Below are 15,599 nucleotides of genomic sequence, written 5' to 3'. Positions count from 1 at the left end.
AGACCTCATTTTCTGTACAATGCAGCAACAGTAGCCAGAGATGTTAAATTAGCATCGCTAGATGATCTAGTCGGCCCCTTCAGATTCCAAAGGTTCTCACAGGACCTGATCTTTATCTCCATTCCAATTATGCTATTATGTTATGGAGCTGATGATTTGACTTAACAACTGCGGGGAAGACTTCCGATGATTTAAATAAGGACAGAGAGAAAGAACCCTTAGCTGTTTGGAGCATTCACTGACTCTCCTTTATCCTCATCTTAATAAGGCTGGGTATCCCAATAGGAGAACCTGTGCTATGGGGGTGGGGATGGGGGTTGGGCATTTTCATTGTAACTTCTAAATGCTATGTCCCTGAAAAAGTCACCCTTCCTCTCTGAGCCTTGTTATCTTCTGGGTGATGGTATTATCCGTGTATGGATCTTTGCAGAAATTAGATAGCATCGTATTTCATATCATCATAAAGCACCTGGCACATGATGAAGACTCAGGCAATCAACGATTGATTATGCACTGCTCCATTCTTATTACAATCCATGGAAGGCCAGGCACTAACCAGTAGGGCAAAAACTACTTACAGAAATATCCATACAGGCTGGTATCGGGAAAGTGAAGAGCATATATTCTTGCCTCCACCTAGCAAAGTTTACTGGAAGAAAAACAAAAAACACAAAACAAAAAACAAAACCAAAGCACATAACTAGTAATCTAGGATGGTGACCCTTGCTCATTTATCTATTTCAGGATCTCACAAATCAATAGATTCTCTCTTGAACACTACTGCAACCCAAATGCAGACAAATGCATCTTCTCCACACACACACAGAGACATTTACAAGCCTAAAACAAGAAGGCGGGTAGAATTTTATCACATAGGCCCAGCTCCCATGTCCTCCCACGCGGATATTAATCCTGTATTGTCTTCTGCAAGCTTGAATAATTTGTTCAAACCCTGTCTTACAGAAGCCAGTGCTGTCACCTCTGAGGGATGATGTGCAAAGGTTTGATTTGCAGCTAATAGAAAAATCTATTTCTTTCAGTTTCACTTCTGTCACACGAGGACCGTTGTGTTCCCTACAAGAGACTCCTTCTTCTGCAATAACCACCAAGATGACAGATCTCAGGTGGCAATATGAGCTGTCTGGGTTGAGTGTCGCCTATTAGTTTTATGACCACTGGTTCAGAATGGCCTTGTGGTGTCCACAGCCCATCTTAATGAAGATGGGTAAGACAGCTGCCGATGAAATAAAATCTCTTCGCTCCTTTTCGTTCCATCTGAAAGTCCATCAAACTTTCATCTTCTGCAACAAAACAGCTGCTGGGCCAAACACTCAGCCACAGTGAATCATAGTCTGTGGGCACACTGCTGTCTTTGAGAGGTAAGCAGGAACCCTGGGTTTACTGACTAAGTGGAAGAGAAGGGAAAGTAAGTAGATTTACCATCTCTTTTTAAGAAAAGAAAAGCAGCAAAGTTGCATAGCACATTTATTATTGTCATTAATTAAAACTCTCTGAAAAGCTAGAAGCATTGTCTATATGGAAACCAGTCTTATAAATTTGTTTCTACCAAATGTAAGAGGGTTTTGTTGTTGTTGTTGTTTGATTTTTTTATAGGAGCAAAGGCCAGTGGGAACTCTCCTAGATGGTGTAGCACAGGTATATGGCCCCATTCTCAGCTAATATGAACTGTTGCTCTTTCTAATTCTGGCTCCTACAAAGACTATACTTGTCTAAGCTTTATTGGGGCTCTCACTTCAAAGTCTAACTCAATTATCACAGTGTAATTGACTGGAAATGCAGTAGGATCCCCCCTTGTTCCTGCAGAATCCCTTCCCCACCCTATCTTCCCTTTAGAATGTTTTCATATTCCTCTTGATGAGAAATATAATCTTCTCCACATATTGACTTGCTTGACCAACAGCATACCATGAAAGTACCAACTTGTGATTTCCTAGCTCTGGGGAGTTCTTGCTGCCCTTTCTACACCATTCTCTTGGAAGGTACCAAAGGTCATTATGTAACAGTCCTCATCCAGTGGAAAATGACAGGTCAGATGAGGGCATCTGAAACCCCCTCATTAATAGCCAGACCACACCACAGCTATGTGAGGCCATCTTATATTGCTAGCCTGAGTCTTTCTGATGAGGAATCCCATCTGAAGCCATTAAAATTACCAGCCACATCAAACCCAAATTGTTGACTCACAGAAACATAAGCTACTAACACAGCTGTCGGAAACACTAATTTGTAATGTGGTTTGTAATACAGCAAAAACTAACTGAACTACATATTTCATGAGGTCTTCTCTCTCCAATGCCTGCTAGAAAACACGTTGCACAGTCATTAACACAAGTTCAGCTTTTTTGTTCCAGCACATTTGAGCCTGGGTGTCTTTCAGAAAGAATATATATATATATGCTAAAGGGATCAGAGGAGCTAACACACGCAATACATAAACATAGTATTTGAGAGGAACTCTTCATTCATTGGATAAAATCCCACCTCATTATAGTTCTCTGAATAATGATAGCCTGCTAGATCAAAGGCAGGAACATTATTGATCAATACATATTGAAGTGTTTTATATGGTTGGTATTCTATATACACATCCTGGACAAATGCCCAATTCCTCAACAGCCAGCGTAGTTCCATATTTACTGAGTGTTCCAGAAGTGCTATACTAATAAGACTATGGGAAAACTTACTTCAGTTACTTTCATTGTGTCCCTATGCCTCTTGACACCATTGTCATTTCTAAGGCTAAATTGTCTATGGCCCTCGGGATTCCTATGAGACTTGTGATCCATTTAGTAAAATCACAACACTAATTAGAATTGGTATTTTTTGAAATTCTTATTACTGTTCCAGCCTCTGTACTAACTGTAAACTGCCTGTCTAAACAATCTGACCACAAAAGCCTTGTCAGGAAGATTATATTACAGCCACAGGAATCGGGAGTCTCCAGTAGTTTGTAGGGGTTGGTGAATTTGACCCACTTAGTGGTTAAGGTATTGCCTGTGACTGTGTCTGCACTTTAGTGGCAGAGCTGAGCAATTCTTATGCAAACCAGAGACACATAAACTTACTACCTGACACCTAAGAAAGAACATCTCATTACACCCTGGTCTCAAGTGATAAGCTAAGGAGAGAATAATTAGTTACTCCCACTTTTGAGCACAGCCCCAGCAGACTCTGGGCCTCCCCCTCAACTCACCTTCTTCATCATCCACTCTTGTGACTAAGAGTTAATGACAAGCAAATATGTTTGGAAGAATACCTCAAAGCCTTCTGCAGAGTCAGCTGGGGGACTGTCAGCAGCCGAGCCACACATCTCTGTTCACACATCTAGTGATGAACATGTAATTATCTGCTCTACTGTAGCTCCAGGCCAGGGGCTACATTGTTCACTAATTGAAAGAATAAGGAAAGAAAGGGTTTGCTCTCTATACAGTCTTAAATGGCTGGAATTACGTCTTTATTATCTGAAGTGGGCACTTGCGACTTGTTTATCATCACCTGTCCTGGCATCAGGAAGAAATAACACAGAAATTAGCCTCTGGCTGGTCATCTCATTAGAGTCCAGTTATAGCCCATTTTCAGAAAGTCTGTTGGATGCAAAATCATCCTGCCAATATAAATGCATATGAGATTTACTTCGCATACTGCAAAGTAACCTATGCTTCAGAAGTACCTGTTTCCACACTGAGAGAGATGGGACTTAAATAAAAAGAATTCATTAAAAATGCATAACAATGAAGACAAACATCTCTGAACTCGGAAACTACATTGGCTGTGAAACATAATTGAATTTACAAAGAGATGCGATAATTTAATGGCTGTCTTTACAAAAATAAGTCTATTCTCTGAAGGATCATGATGTTGAAACAGAGAATTATACTTGTGAATTCCTGTAGCCAGGACAGGAATTGTATTTGTTTTTCTCTTTGTCACTGTTCAGTACTAAAAAAGGTCCTCTGCCTGCTCCTTATACTGGTTTGTTTGGTTTGTTTATACCTATGAACAACCTGACCTGGGTCACAAATACTCCCCACACATGTGCCTATCTTTCAAGTCTAAATACTGCATCATATATATATATATATATATATATATATATATATATATATATATATATATATATATATATATATATATGCAGGAAGGAGCCTACAGAGGCAAGAATAGGGAATCGAATCCCCTCAACAGAAGTTACAGGCAGTTGTGTGCCACCATGAGGGTGCTGGGAGTCAAATCCAGGTCCCCCACAAGAGCAGTAAGTACATTTTAAACCTGAGCCATCTTTCTAACCCGCTGACAAAATACTTTGAAGTGACCTAATTGGATGTGACATCTTTCCTTCTCTGACTCCACCATAGCTTATACCTCTAATGTTCATCACACAATACACATTAAACTGTTCTATGACCTTGCCTTATTAACCTCCTCATCTTATTTTGTTAATGAGTATTTTAAAAGTATAGATTGATATAAAAGAACAATCATCGGCCCTTCAGAATATGAAACAAATAACTCATTCTTTCTCCTGAAGAAAGTGATAAAAATAATCAGTATAAATAAATGATCGAAAGACAATGATATATATTTGAGAATGAGAGAGTACATTCTTCAACCAAGATGTGAACACATGGGCTTCTTTTAGGAGGCATCTGAATCACACTCATGAGTCAGTAAGTATTTGATGTCCAAGACAATGACTAAAATATACGAGAAATCTTAATATATCCTTATTAGCTGCAGTTATACAATGAGACAAGAATTGTGCAGAACAAGTTCAAGAGGCTCATGTAATTGCTATGCAAATGAGGCATAGAAAAAGAAACTTTGTAGGTCAGATACTAATGGTTGACCTATAATATGAGACATTATAATAATATGAGACAAATAGCCAGAGACCTACATATGGGAAGAGTATATTCTAAATGCATGGAGGATTAAAGAACCTATGAAGAAGTGAGGTTAAACTACTGGGTTAGAGCCACATATTTCAGGCATGCATACAAATTATTCACCAATCCCTTCATTCAGTATATGTTTATAAAAATTTCATTTGTTCATGTTTTAGACTTTGGAGATACAATCATGAAAAAGACAGACGAGGTCTCTATTCCCAATGTTTATGTTTTAGCATGATGAAAGAAACAAAGCTCATACCAGGAACATCACAGAGATTGTCAAGCTGCAATGAAAAAAAGGTGGTACGCTGGGAAGAGATTTGGAACCGTGCTCTTCAGCAGTGGCAGTCAGGGAGGGTCTGAGAGATAACGTCTGAGCTTTGATAGCTGATATTATGATCAGAAAGGACAACTGTGTAAGAAATGGGGGGAGGGGGGAGAAACTGAAAATATACAAAGACAATACAGTGGATAAAGGACAGACACACTCAATGAAGAAACCAAGACAGACCAGGAAAAGGAAGGCTGGGATATTGTTCCTGATGGGAAAAGAACATGATCTGGTTGTTTCTCATCCTAGAGGCCTACGGGATCCCCAGAGGAGAGTAACACGGAGAGCCTTGTGCTTCAGAAAGAAGGCTCAACTATTAGGGAGAGCTTGGCAAGGGAGGCATGAGGCCTGCATAGGGGGATAGTGAGTCTTTCCAGGTGATAGAGTGGGAGGGTCTGTGGGGATAAGGAAGGAAGATCTAAGACTGCCTTTTAAGAATTTAATAACTTGAAGTTACTGTTCATGTTTTAATTCCTACTGCAGTACCTATACCATGCCATGAATTCCTAATTAAAATTATTCTATTATGAATTATGAAAACCATCACCTTTTTTTTTCAAACACTGATCACTTCTAATCTATTACCCCCCTTCTACAGGAATCCTCAGAAATTCCACATAAAGTATTTTCTCTGTACAGGGAGATCTAGTGGACAACACAGTCTAGGTATCCGTTTCTGCTCTGTCATTTAATGCTTGAATGACTTGGTCAAGTCATCTCATCTTGGGTTTGATTGCATAAGCTTAAAAATGGGCCAAATAACAGTCCTACCATCTATTCTCCACTGCACAGGACTGTGGTGAGACTCAAAAATGATGATGGAATTTTTTCTGTCATATCATAAAACATTACACAAATAGCAATAATTTATGGAGCTTCATTGAGTCCATGATGACCATAATGGAAAATCACTAAAACCTTCGAATGCTCATTTCAGGTTTAATGCCTAAGACTGAAGAGGAAGGGTGCTACATTTTCCTACATAACAATACAAACACTTCCATTACACATTGCATATTTACCACATCACTGCTTTAAAGTATTTATTAAGCACCTGAGGTATATTAGGAAATGTTGCAGCCATCTAGAATAAAAGAGGTATTCATCACAGAAAAATCAACGGTCCTCAGTGTTATGTTTCCAAGTACCACACAACCTTCAAATTTTTCCTTTTTTGGACAAATTGTACATTTTTTTTCTTTTCATGACAAACCATCTTCAGTCAAGAGCTCCTTGGGTAGTTAATGGTGTCTTGTGATGATCCTTCAAACTCTCCTCTTATTTTACTCTTGATTAAAAAGAAAGCAAGCTCGGGATCTGAGCCCTTGACTGATTTACACTTCAATTTAATTTCTCCCTTTCTCTTTCCTCTCTCCTTTCACTGGAAGAAACCTTCCATGTAATTAGGCTCAAAAGCTCTCATCAAACAGTTTGATTTAACTGCGGCATACTGAATTTCTCTCCTAGGTTGATGGGGCAGAGAGAAAAGTGGCAACCCTTGGAAGGAAAGGCAAGCCTAGGATGAAATGGGAGCTTCACTGGTATGACATTAAGGGAATCAGCAAGAGGGCTGGAGTGTCTTGGCTCCCATGCTGGCTTTACTCCTTTGGTGCTGATTAGTTGGTCAAGTTACCCTGGGGACCACTCCAGCCTCCCAGTCCAGGTGAGCTCAAGAACCAAGACTGTGGTACAACAGGCAGACAGGGTTGAATCCATGTTTGCCTTGCATTGCCTCTGATTTGCAAAGTGTGATTAGTATGCTAGCTTCTTCCCATGAAAAATAATGGGTGAAGGTCTTAATATTTAATGATTACACAATTCCAAAGCAGTTGTGGAGTGCAAAGAAGTCCTGCATCACAGCATCCCTGGAGTAGGACCACACCCACATCGGGACCTGGGGACTCTGATGATCTAGTTGTGAATCTTTTTCAGGGTAGCCATTATTAAGTTACCTTGGGCAAGAAAATGAAGCCTTTGCTATCTCAAGATTGTCGGAAAGAGTGTTTTCTGTGATAATAATTCTAAGCAATACTTAATTGCAGAAAAAAGATCTGGTGGAGATCTCTTTACAGACAAATATATGGAAAGAAAAACAAAACAAAATAAAACAAAACAAGCAAGCAAAAGACAAAAAACAAAAACCAAACAAACAAAAAAACTAGTTATTCCAAGAAGACAAGTTGACTGTGGAGGGACAGGATATTTAAGCTTTACATTCTTATTTCACAAAAAAAGCTGTCCCCTTCTGAGATTATTGACCCACTGGCACAACCCTGTGATACTACTGGACTGATCAATGAAATCTGAGCAGAAAGAAGTAGACACTGAAGCACTTCTGCATCTGTAATTCACAGCAGGCTCATAGCCCCTGTCTGGTCTGTACATTCCCAGGCCATGAGCTAATTAGCATGCTGTCAAGGCATTACTGCTACATTAATTTTTTTCCAGCTCACACATTCACCCACATATGCATATACACACACATACTAGCTCAAATTGGAAAAAAAACTGCCATTCTTGAAATATTCACTTCATTAGTTTTACCCTAATAATTAATGAGCTGCTGCCACATATACAATAGACAAGATGAGACAAAAATGGAAATAGATACAAGGTAGACAAATAAAGTGAAACTGTAGTTCAGAGATCATCTGAATTTTGCTCTTAAAGCCCTGACATAAAGATGATGAGCTAACTCATAAAGATGGCTGGTAAGCCACTTAGATATCATTAACTCAAATTCTATCATTTTATAGAGAAAATAATGAAACCCAGCACAAACTATCAGTTTGCTTAAAATTGCAAGTTGAAGAGTGAGCCTTTGGAAACCATATTTCCTGATCAAAGTATTCTTTACAGTGGAATTTTAAAAAATAGGTGACATGGTCACTAGGAGTGATCCTGTCATTTGATGCCCCTTGCCTGGCACTAGGATCCTTGAGTGAACACATATCTGTTACTTGCCAAAGGACTCTGGAAATAGATGGGTTTGCAGAGGCTCTTTAGAAAAGACTTGACCTCAATGTAACAGACTTGTGGATTTAGGGAAATGGAATCAGATGTTCTCAGAAGCAGGGACAAGGTAGACAATTTTGTAAATACCAGACCTAAAACTTCGCTAGGCAGGAGAGACCAAGGATAATAAGTGGAAGGAGTTCTAGAGATTAGTAACTGAAACACAATTTCTTTGTAAATTCACTGTAACAATGTTACCTACTTTGAGGTAAAAACAGGGCTGAAGTATCTAGTTGAGTATTTGACATAAGGTGAATGTGTGGTGTTGGTTACTAAGTATAAAAGCACACACAATTCTCACAATATATTGTTGTACTAGGAAGACCAAAAGAGGCCCTCTAAAAAGGGCTGAATATTCTAAGAAGTCCAGATTGAGAACTTTTGACTCCCAATAACAACACAGAAAATTTTAAATATTCAAACACGTATGTGGATTCAAATTCTTTGGATACTCAACCTAGTTCTGCCTTAGGCAGCTATCAAAACATGCCCTGCCAATGGCAGAACCTTAAAAATAGGAAAAGAACTGTCCCTCCCTCATAGGAGAATCCAATGACCTAAAAGCTTTAGAGAACTATAAGGTACACAAGGTGCATTAAAAGGCATTACAGTAGTCCAATAATTGGTGATTACTAAAATAGGTTCCTTGCCATTTCTGTAAAAGCAAAGTCCTTTCTTGGATTTACTTAAGCAGTGTAAATTAATGTAAGGACATACTCAGAGTTGTCTTTGTGATCATGTGGAATTATTAGTTTGTGAAGAGAGAAGAGGATTTGCGCACACACACACACACACACACACACACACACACACACACACAGAGAGAGAGAGAGACAGAGACAGAGACAGAGAAAATAAGGCTATACCTACTGAAGCTGTAAGACCATTGCTTTAACAAAATTCCTTAAGATACAAAATTATCTCAGTTGTTAACCTTGAATCCTTTAGCCCTCTTTTCTAACTTTCTTATTTTACTAACCAAAGAGCTACAGAAACCCCCCAAATCTAAGTATTCTGCTTTGTCTGTGAATCTAATCTTTTTTTTTTTTTTTTCAGAGCTTTGGGTTCTATTAAAGTCAGGATTTCAAAGCAGTGGCAGACATTCTATTAGTTATCAATTATAAAGAAGCCCCAGAGCCTTTGCTGCCTGTCACCATTTGCTCACAGGACTCTAGAATTTCAGGCTAGATAATAAATGAACTCCAGAGGCATGCTTAAAATTTCTAACAAGAGTGATGTCCTTTCATCTGTAGCCACTGAGGCAGGGTCCAGTCTGCAGGAGCTAGTTAATTTCTCTTTGCTAACCTACTCAAGTGACATGTCCCCTGAGATGCCAGCTCTATACTTGCACTACTCCAGGTCCCATATGTTCTTCATCACTGTTCTCTGGGCTCTGATATTAGATTCTACTAAAATGCTCTTTGCAGACTGAGGTTTGGGGTGATGAGTTCTTTCTCCTTGTGTAAGCCTTTACAGATAGCCAGACCCTCCCAACTGACTCCCTCTTTCCTTTCTGAGACAGCACCAAATGAGGAGAGTGAAAGGCAAAGAGGTGTTAAGTAAAACAGCAGTGCTGTCTTGGTTTAATGCAATGCTCTGTCAACCTGCTTCACTGCCTAGCAACCATGGTGGCTCACCCTGGGTTCATTTTCATTTTAATGCGCCACACAGAAAAGCAGCCTAAATATATAGCCCCGGTTCTGAAGCATATAATCTGTAAACTACAGGAACAGGCAGATCATTTCCATTAGTTTCTTATGTAGCAAAAACCACAATTTGCACCCAAAGCGTGTAATTATATTCAAATCCAGAAAGACAGCTTCAGAAAGAGTTGAAATTCATAGTTTGGGGGAAAGTTACTCCAGAGTACACACAGTGGTTGTAATGTGGGAGGAGGAGAGGAGTATTTCAAAACAATAAAAATGAGGGTAATTACAATGTAGCTCTTCGGATTCTAGGGGTTTCATGTGTATACAGGTGCTAATGATTTGGTAAATAAAGAAGCCAGAATTGGAACTGAGAACATGCCCTTTACCAGGAACTTACCATGGCTTCTAGACATGGAGTAGTGACAGGTACAGGAAACTGTTGTTACCTTTTCCCTCTCTAGGCAGTTAAACTCAACCCAAATGGTACAATGTCTGCCGGTACAAAGCCCCTTGAACTGTCCCACTTTCTCACACTAGGGTCCTTAATGGAGGCGAAACCTTCAGCACAGCACTAACATTCTATTTCTGAACACAAAGCCAGACAAGTCTTAGAAAGATTTCCTGATGGATTTACCTTAGCATAAGGCCAGGAAAGTTCAAAACTGTCAGAATGCACACCTGTAGAACTTCACTTGGCTAAGGAGGGATTGCTGGGGGAAAAAAAAAAAAGAGAAGCAGGAGACAGCTTGCAATTACAGCCTTGAAGGAGTGAGCACTTGACCTTACCTATTGGAACTGGGGAGAAACAAAGGCAGTGAACTTAAATCCATACTGCCTAACTTTCTCACTATTCTGACACAGGCTGGGAACCCTCGGCTGAATCCTTCCTCTGCTCATGTGGACAGCTGAGCCCTTCGATCTCCAGAGTTCTAAGAAGGTGACTCTGCTTTGCAGGAAGTCCGTGCCTCCCCCTGCCACTGACTCTTTTATAAGCTAGTATCCATCTCCCAGAATATGAACAGACACAGTGGCATCAACCACATCCTTAGGTTCAAATAGGTTCAGGCAAGCTGTCACATTTGAGTATTTATTACCAATTGCACACTCATAGACAATTTCAGATGTGTGTCAATATAAGACTCCGAAGGTTTCAATGGCATATGTGCACTGTTCCTGACAAAAGAGCTGGGTGTGTGTTTCTTTCTGTTTCTTGAGATGATGGACTACATGAAGCCACAGAAAGACGAAGAGCTCTGTGGTTAGAATTGGGTTTGAATCTGGTATTTTATTTTATTTTATTTATTTATTACTTTGGTCAAGTCACTTACCCTCTTTGGAACTCAATGATGTCAACTGTAAAACAATTCCCGCTATATTAACTCCAAAGACTTGTTTGAACTAAATGATCCCATGCATGACAAACCTCTGGAATTTTTGACACACAGTAGGTGTGCCTGACACAAGCAAGCCTCTGTCTCAGAATGTGAATTGCAAGGAGAATTACATGGCTTGCTCTTTATAAACTCACTTGCTCTGCTTCCTGCCTGATGTGGCTCAACACAGCAGTACGGTGTGTTTTAAACACAACACGGAACTCCTTGCTTTGTACTAATAAGGTGTGTTTAAATGAAACCTTCGTTCTTTCTATCTCAGCACGACTATGTCAAGTTGGACTTCAGGCTTTCTAGCATAACAGTGTGCTTCTCTTTACATTGGCTGTTTCTGAGGGGAAAAGGGAAAACCTGGCTGGTGGCTTTGGCAAAATTATCTGACAATTAAGAAAATAGGCCCATAGCACAATGGCATACCTGTGGAACTCAGACAGGTCTAACACACAGGCACGTGTCTTAAAGATGCAGGAGTCTGAGATCATTCAGTGCTCATGCTAAATAGTACTGGAAGAGCTTGCCTCCCAGTGGTACTGAGGGAGAACCCCCAGAATGTGAGAAGGAGATAAAGCAGAAGAGAATGTTTTCTCCAGCTATAGAATTAAATCACAGTAGCAGTACATCCCACTATAGGAAGAAAGAAAAGGAAAAGTTAAAAGATCAAGATACTCATGGAAAGGTTAGAAGTTAAAAGAACAACTATAAACAGGCTGCCAGGTTCACCGAACTGGTGAGAAGGAAAAGTTGCAATGAGCTCTATGACTCTACAGTGTTCCCCCCATGAGAACTCTGTCTTTAAACCCAGACTAGAAAGCATCTGTTCTATGACCCCTGATCTCTAAAATGTAAAATTAAAAAGGAAAAAAATGGCATTAAAATAAGTTTTCCCTTTCCATATCTGAAGACAGTTGACCTAAAAACGGAAGTTATTTCCCACTCTGAAGTACAGGTTTGTCAGATTATTTTTTTAATCTACTTCCCAGTGCATATCAAACATAGGAATGTTGGCCTCAGAATCTTTCTCAGAGCCCTCATCACTTTTATTACCCAAGATCTCTGAGCTTCTACATGTCTTGTTACAATTTGTGAACTATGGGTAGAACTCATCCAATGTGGATCTCAACCTGAAGGGATAGCTCTATGTCACATCCCAGTTTGACTTCCGTATGTTTAGGAAGATGCTCTCGCCTACATTTTCCCCCAAAGTAGTGCACAAATGAAGTAGTCCTTCAGAGGCCAACAGTGTTGCCATAGAGAAATAAGGAGAAAGCACAAATACAGTATCTTCAACCTTCCTGAGGGTGGGCAAGCAAGCCCAGGTCCGTGAGAGAAAGTGGCTCCGACATTATAGTATTTCTTATAAAATGTGCCACCCATGTGAGTCATGTGTACCATGTATAAAATTTATCTTCTGGGAAACTTTGTGCATATAACAGAGAAGCCATACTATCAACTATTCAGGTTTAAAAACACATGCTGATACATAATACATTTAACTCTAAATTGTGTTTTTGATTGATCTCACCCATACCTATTGTCCCAGCATCCATTTGAACTCCATTACCGGTCAACATTGAGACCCTTATTAACACATGCTCTCATGACTCATTTTTAAAAGAATTATCGGAAGTGGGGAGACCTAAAAGGAGAGAAGGAAGGGAAAGGAGAGAAGGGAGGAAGAGGAGGAGGAAGAGGGGAGGAAAGAAGGAAGGAGGAAGGGAAGAAAATTATTTTCCAAAAAAATTGAACACCTTGCTTCCAATTTATAGCAACTTTACAATAAACAATATGCTGTCTTAGTCATTTCACTAGAGCATCTTGACTGATAAAGTAGACAGGATATATATATAACATTTATATTTAGAAATAAGTTTCATATAAAAGCCAACTGGAAAATCACTAAAAATGATACTTTTTAAGTATTTTTTTTTTTTGCTGCTGAAAATATTCACTTGTATGTAGTTAATCTGTTTTCCTCACTTAAAGGTGAAAAGTGAAACGCTAGCAGTGTGTGTGTGTGTGTGTGTGTGTGTGTGTGTGTGTGTGTGTGTGTGTGTGTNTGTGTGTGTGTGTGTGTGTGTGTGTGTGTGTGTGTGTGTGTGTGTGTGTGTTGGGAGGGTGGCAAGAAATTAGCCATAGGTCTTAAAAAAAGTCAGTGAGGAGAGGTCTGAGAATGTAGTTTGGAAGGGCAACAGGTCTGGCTGAGAAAGCCTTAGAATGTTCACATTAGACTATACACAGCCTATGTCTGCAGTCAGACAGACTTAGTCCTATGCACATCAGCATCTGGACTCAGGCCCAGAAGCTCAGCCAAGAAGGCAAACAGAAGTTGAGTAAACCTGCTGTCTTTGTTTTCGCCATTTATGTAAATAGGACTTTTCTTTTTGAGGCACTGTCCTAGGATTTGGTAAATTGCTATCATTGTCACCTAGGGTTTACTTGTCTATTCTGAGTTTAACATAGTCGCTGAATTCACTGAACACACAGTACAGGTATAGTGATGACTAGCCCCCACCCTGGAGATGTTAAAATTACACTGTGTCCTCAAAATGAATATATGGAAGCCCCACTCAACAGGAATTCAGAATGCTGCCATTTGGACTTAGGGCCTATAAAGAGATGACAAAACTAAAACAAAGTTGTTGGATGGACCTAATGTAATTGAATGGGACTTTAGAGAAGGGGGTCGGGGAAAGCAAATATGCCCGGGATGATGCACACAGAGAAAAGAGAAAAGAGAAGATAGCAACACAGTAGGGAAATGACCACCTATAAACCACAGAGCCAGCTCCCCAGAGGCTAAGCCTGCTTGCATGATGATCTTCAACCCTTAACCTTCAGAGCTGAGCTAGAAGGAAACAAATATGGGAGGGAAGCTCGTTGGTTACCTTCAGAGATGTGTGTCTCTCCAAGGTTATCCAGGGTCCCAGAGATGTAAAGTTTCTAAAATCTTGATAACTCAGCTCTAAACTACAGAATAGAATATGATACCTCGGAAATTTTGATATAGAGGAGTAAAGTTCTCACTACTGGATTCTATGAACTAGAAGTTGGAAACAGTCTTTTATTCTCAGCCCTAAAGGCAGTTGCTAGACATTCCTCATCGCTTCTGCCTGTAGCAGGGCAGTTCCCCCACCTCTACCCTATCTGGTGGCGGCAGCAATAACATTAGCAGTCCTGAAAAGATTTATCCTCTGATATGATAATCTTCCCCTACCATCTTTCAAGAGCAGGCGAATCTCCAAGCCCACCACTTACCAGTACATTTTAGAGACAGAAAACAATGCATGCTGAGGATAGAGGAGAAACCAATTTAATTAATTCATCACCAAGGCCAAAGACGTATAAATCTTATCGTTTTATCTGTCAACCAACACTCTGAATTATTCAGTGTTCCCGATCTCAAGAAGGAAGGCAGAGAGAAAGTGGTTAGAAAGCAGCTGCACAGCACCATAATGTGTTCAGCAGAAGAGCCCAGAGCGAGCCTAATGCTGGGCAAACTTTAGAGGCTAGGCCCTGAAAAGAACTCATGGCAGAGTCTCATTCAAGACTCCCTGGCTCCTGTGTCACCAGTGGGGCCACTACCACATCTGCTTAAGGCGGTTTGGAAAAGAATATAAAACCTGTATGGAAATGAAAATTAATGAGATGAAAACCAGTACACTGTACCTATTTCCATGCTTTGCACAGCTAAACCACTCAACACTTTCACAACTGCTATTTAATTGTGGAAACCAAGCATAAGATGGAAAAAAAAAAAATCAAGGTGGAGAGGTATTTTGAGTCACAGGAGAATAAAGATATGAATTTTACAAAGAACACTTAGATTTCATATGAAATGATTTGGCCCTACCTTCCTCCACAGTTTGTACAACGAAGAAGCACTTGTCTTTCACAGGGATCAAAATAGTTACAGAATCATGCCCAAGATGAACACAGCAATGTTTTATTAACTTATATTGTGTCTTGTAGACAGACCAAAGCCTGGCCCATAAAAACTGCTCTCCGAATGACTACTAGGTAGAGGAATGCATGAAAAGGGGGCGGGGAACCTCAAAGAAGAGACTGAGTAAGGAGAAGAAGGATATTAGATTTCAGTTTTTAAAAGGGCTCATTCCATCTTGGAGCCCTAGCCTGAGACTCTTTGGGGGTACCCCAGTACCCCATTAATCTTCTCTTCCGATTTTACAGATGATCTCAGCATCACCTCAGGCTGCCCACAAATACAGACTTCACACAAATCTATAGCATAATCAATATTTTAAAGATCACCTCCAAGCAAGGATAAGAGCATAAGTAAAAA

General features: G+C 39.9%; 1 protein-coding gene and 1 long non-coding RNA gene across 44 annotated transcripts in view; both read right to left on the bottom strand.

Moving 5' to 3' along the window:
• Positions 1-15,599, bottom strand: part of Nrxn3 (neurexin 3) — a 1,590,688-nt gene that overhangs the window by 496,681 nt on the left and 1,078,408 nt on the right. The gene's annotated exons all lie outside the window — the stretch shown is intronic.
• LOC115064419 lies at positions 10,423-12,929 on the bottom strand. The gene is made up of 3 exons (XR_003844270.1): positions 12,828-12,929; positions 11,717-11,923; positions 10,423-10,618 (listed from the first exon to the last, which is right to left on the bottom strand). It is a non-coding gene; the product is annotated as an uncharacterized LOC115064419 (long non-coding RNA).

The sequence above is a fragment of the Mus pahari genome, chromosome 7 (genome assembly GCF_900095145.1).
Source record: "Mus pahari chromosome 7, PAHARI_EIJ_v1.1, whole genome shotgun sequence".
NCBI lineage: Eukaryota > Metazoa > Chordata > Mammalia > Rodentia > Muridae > Mus > Mus pahari.
The sequence above is the reverse complement of the archived record's forward strand: the minus strand, read 5'-3'. Positions and strand labels throughout refer to the sequence as shown.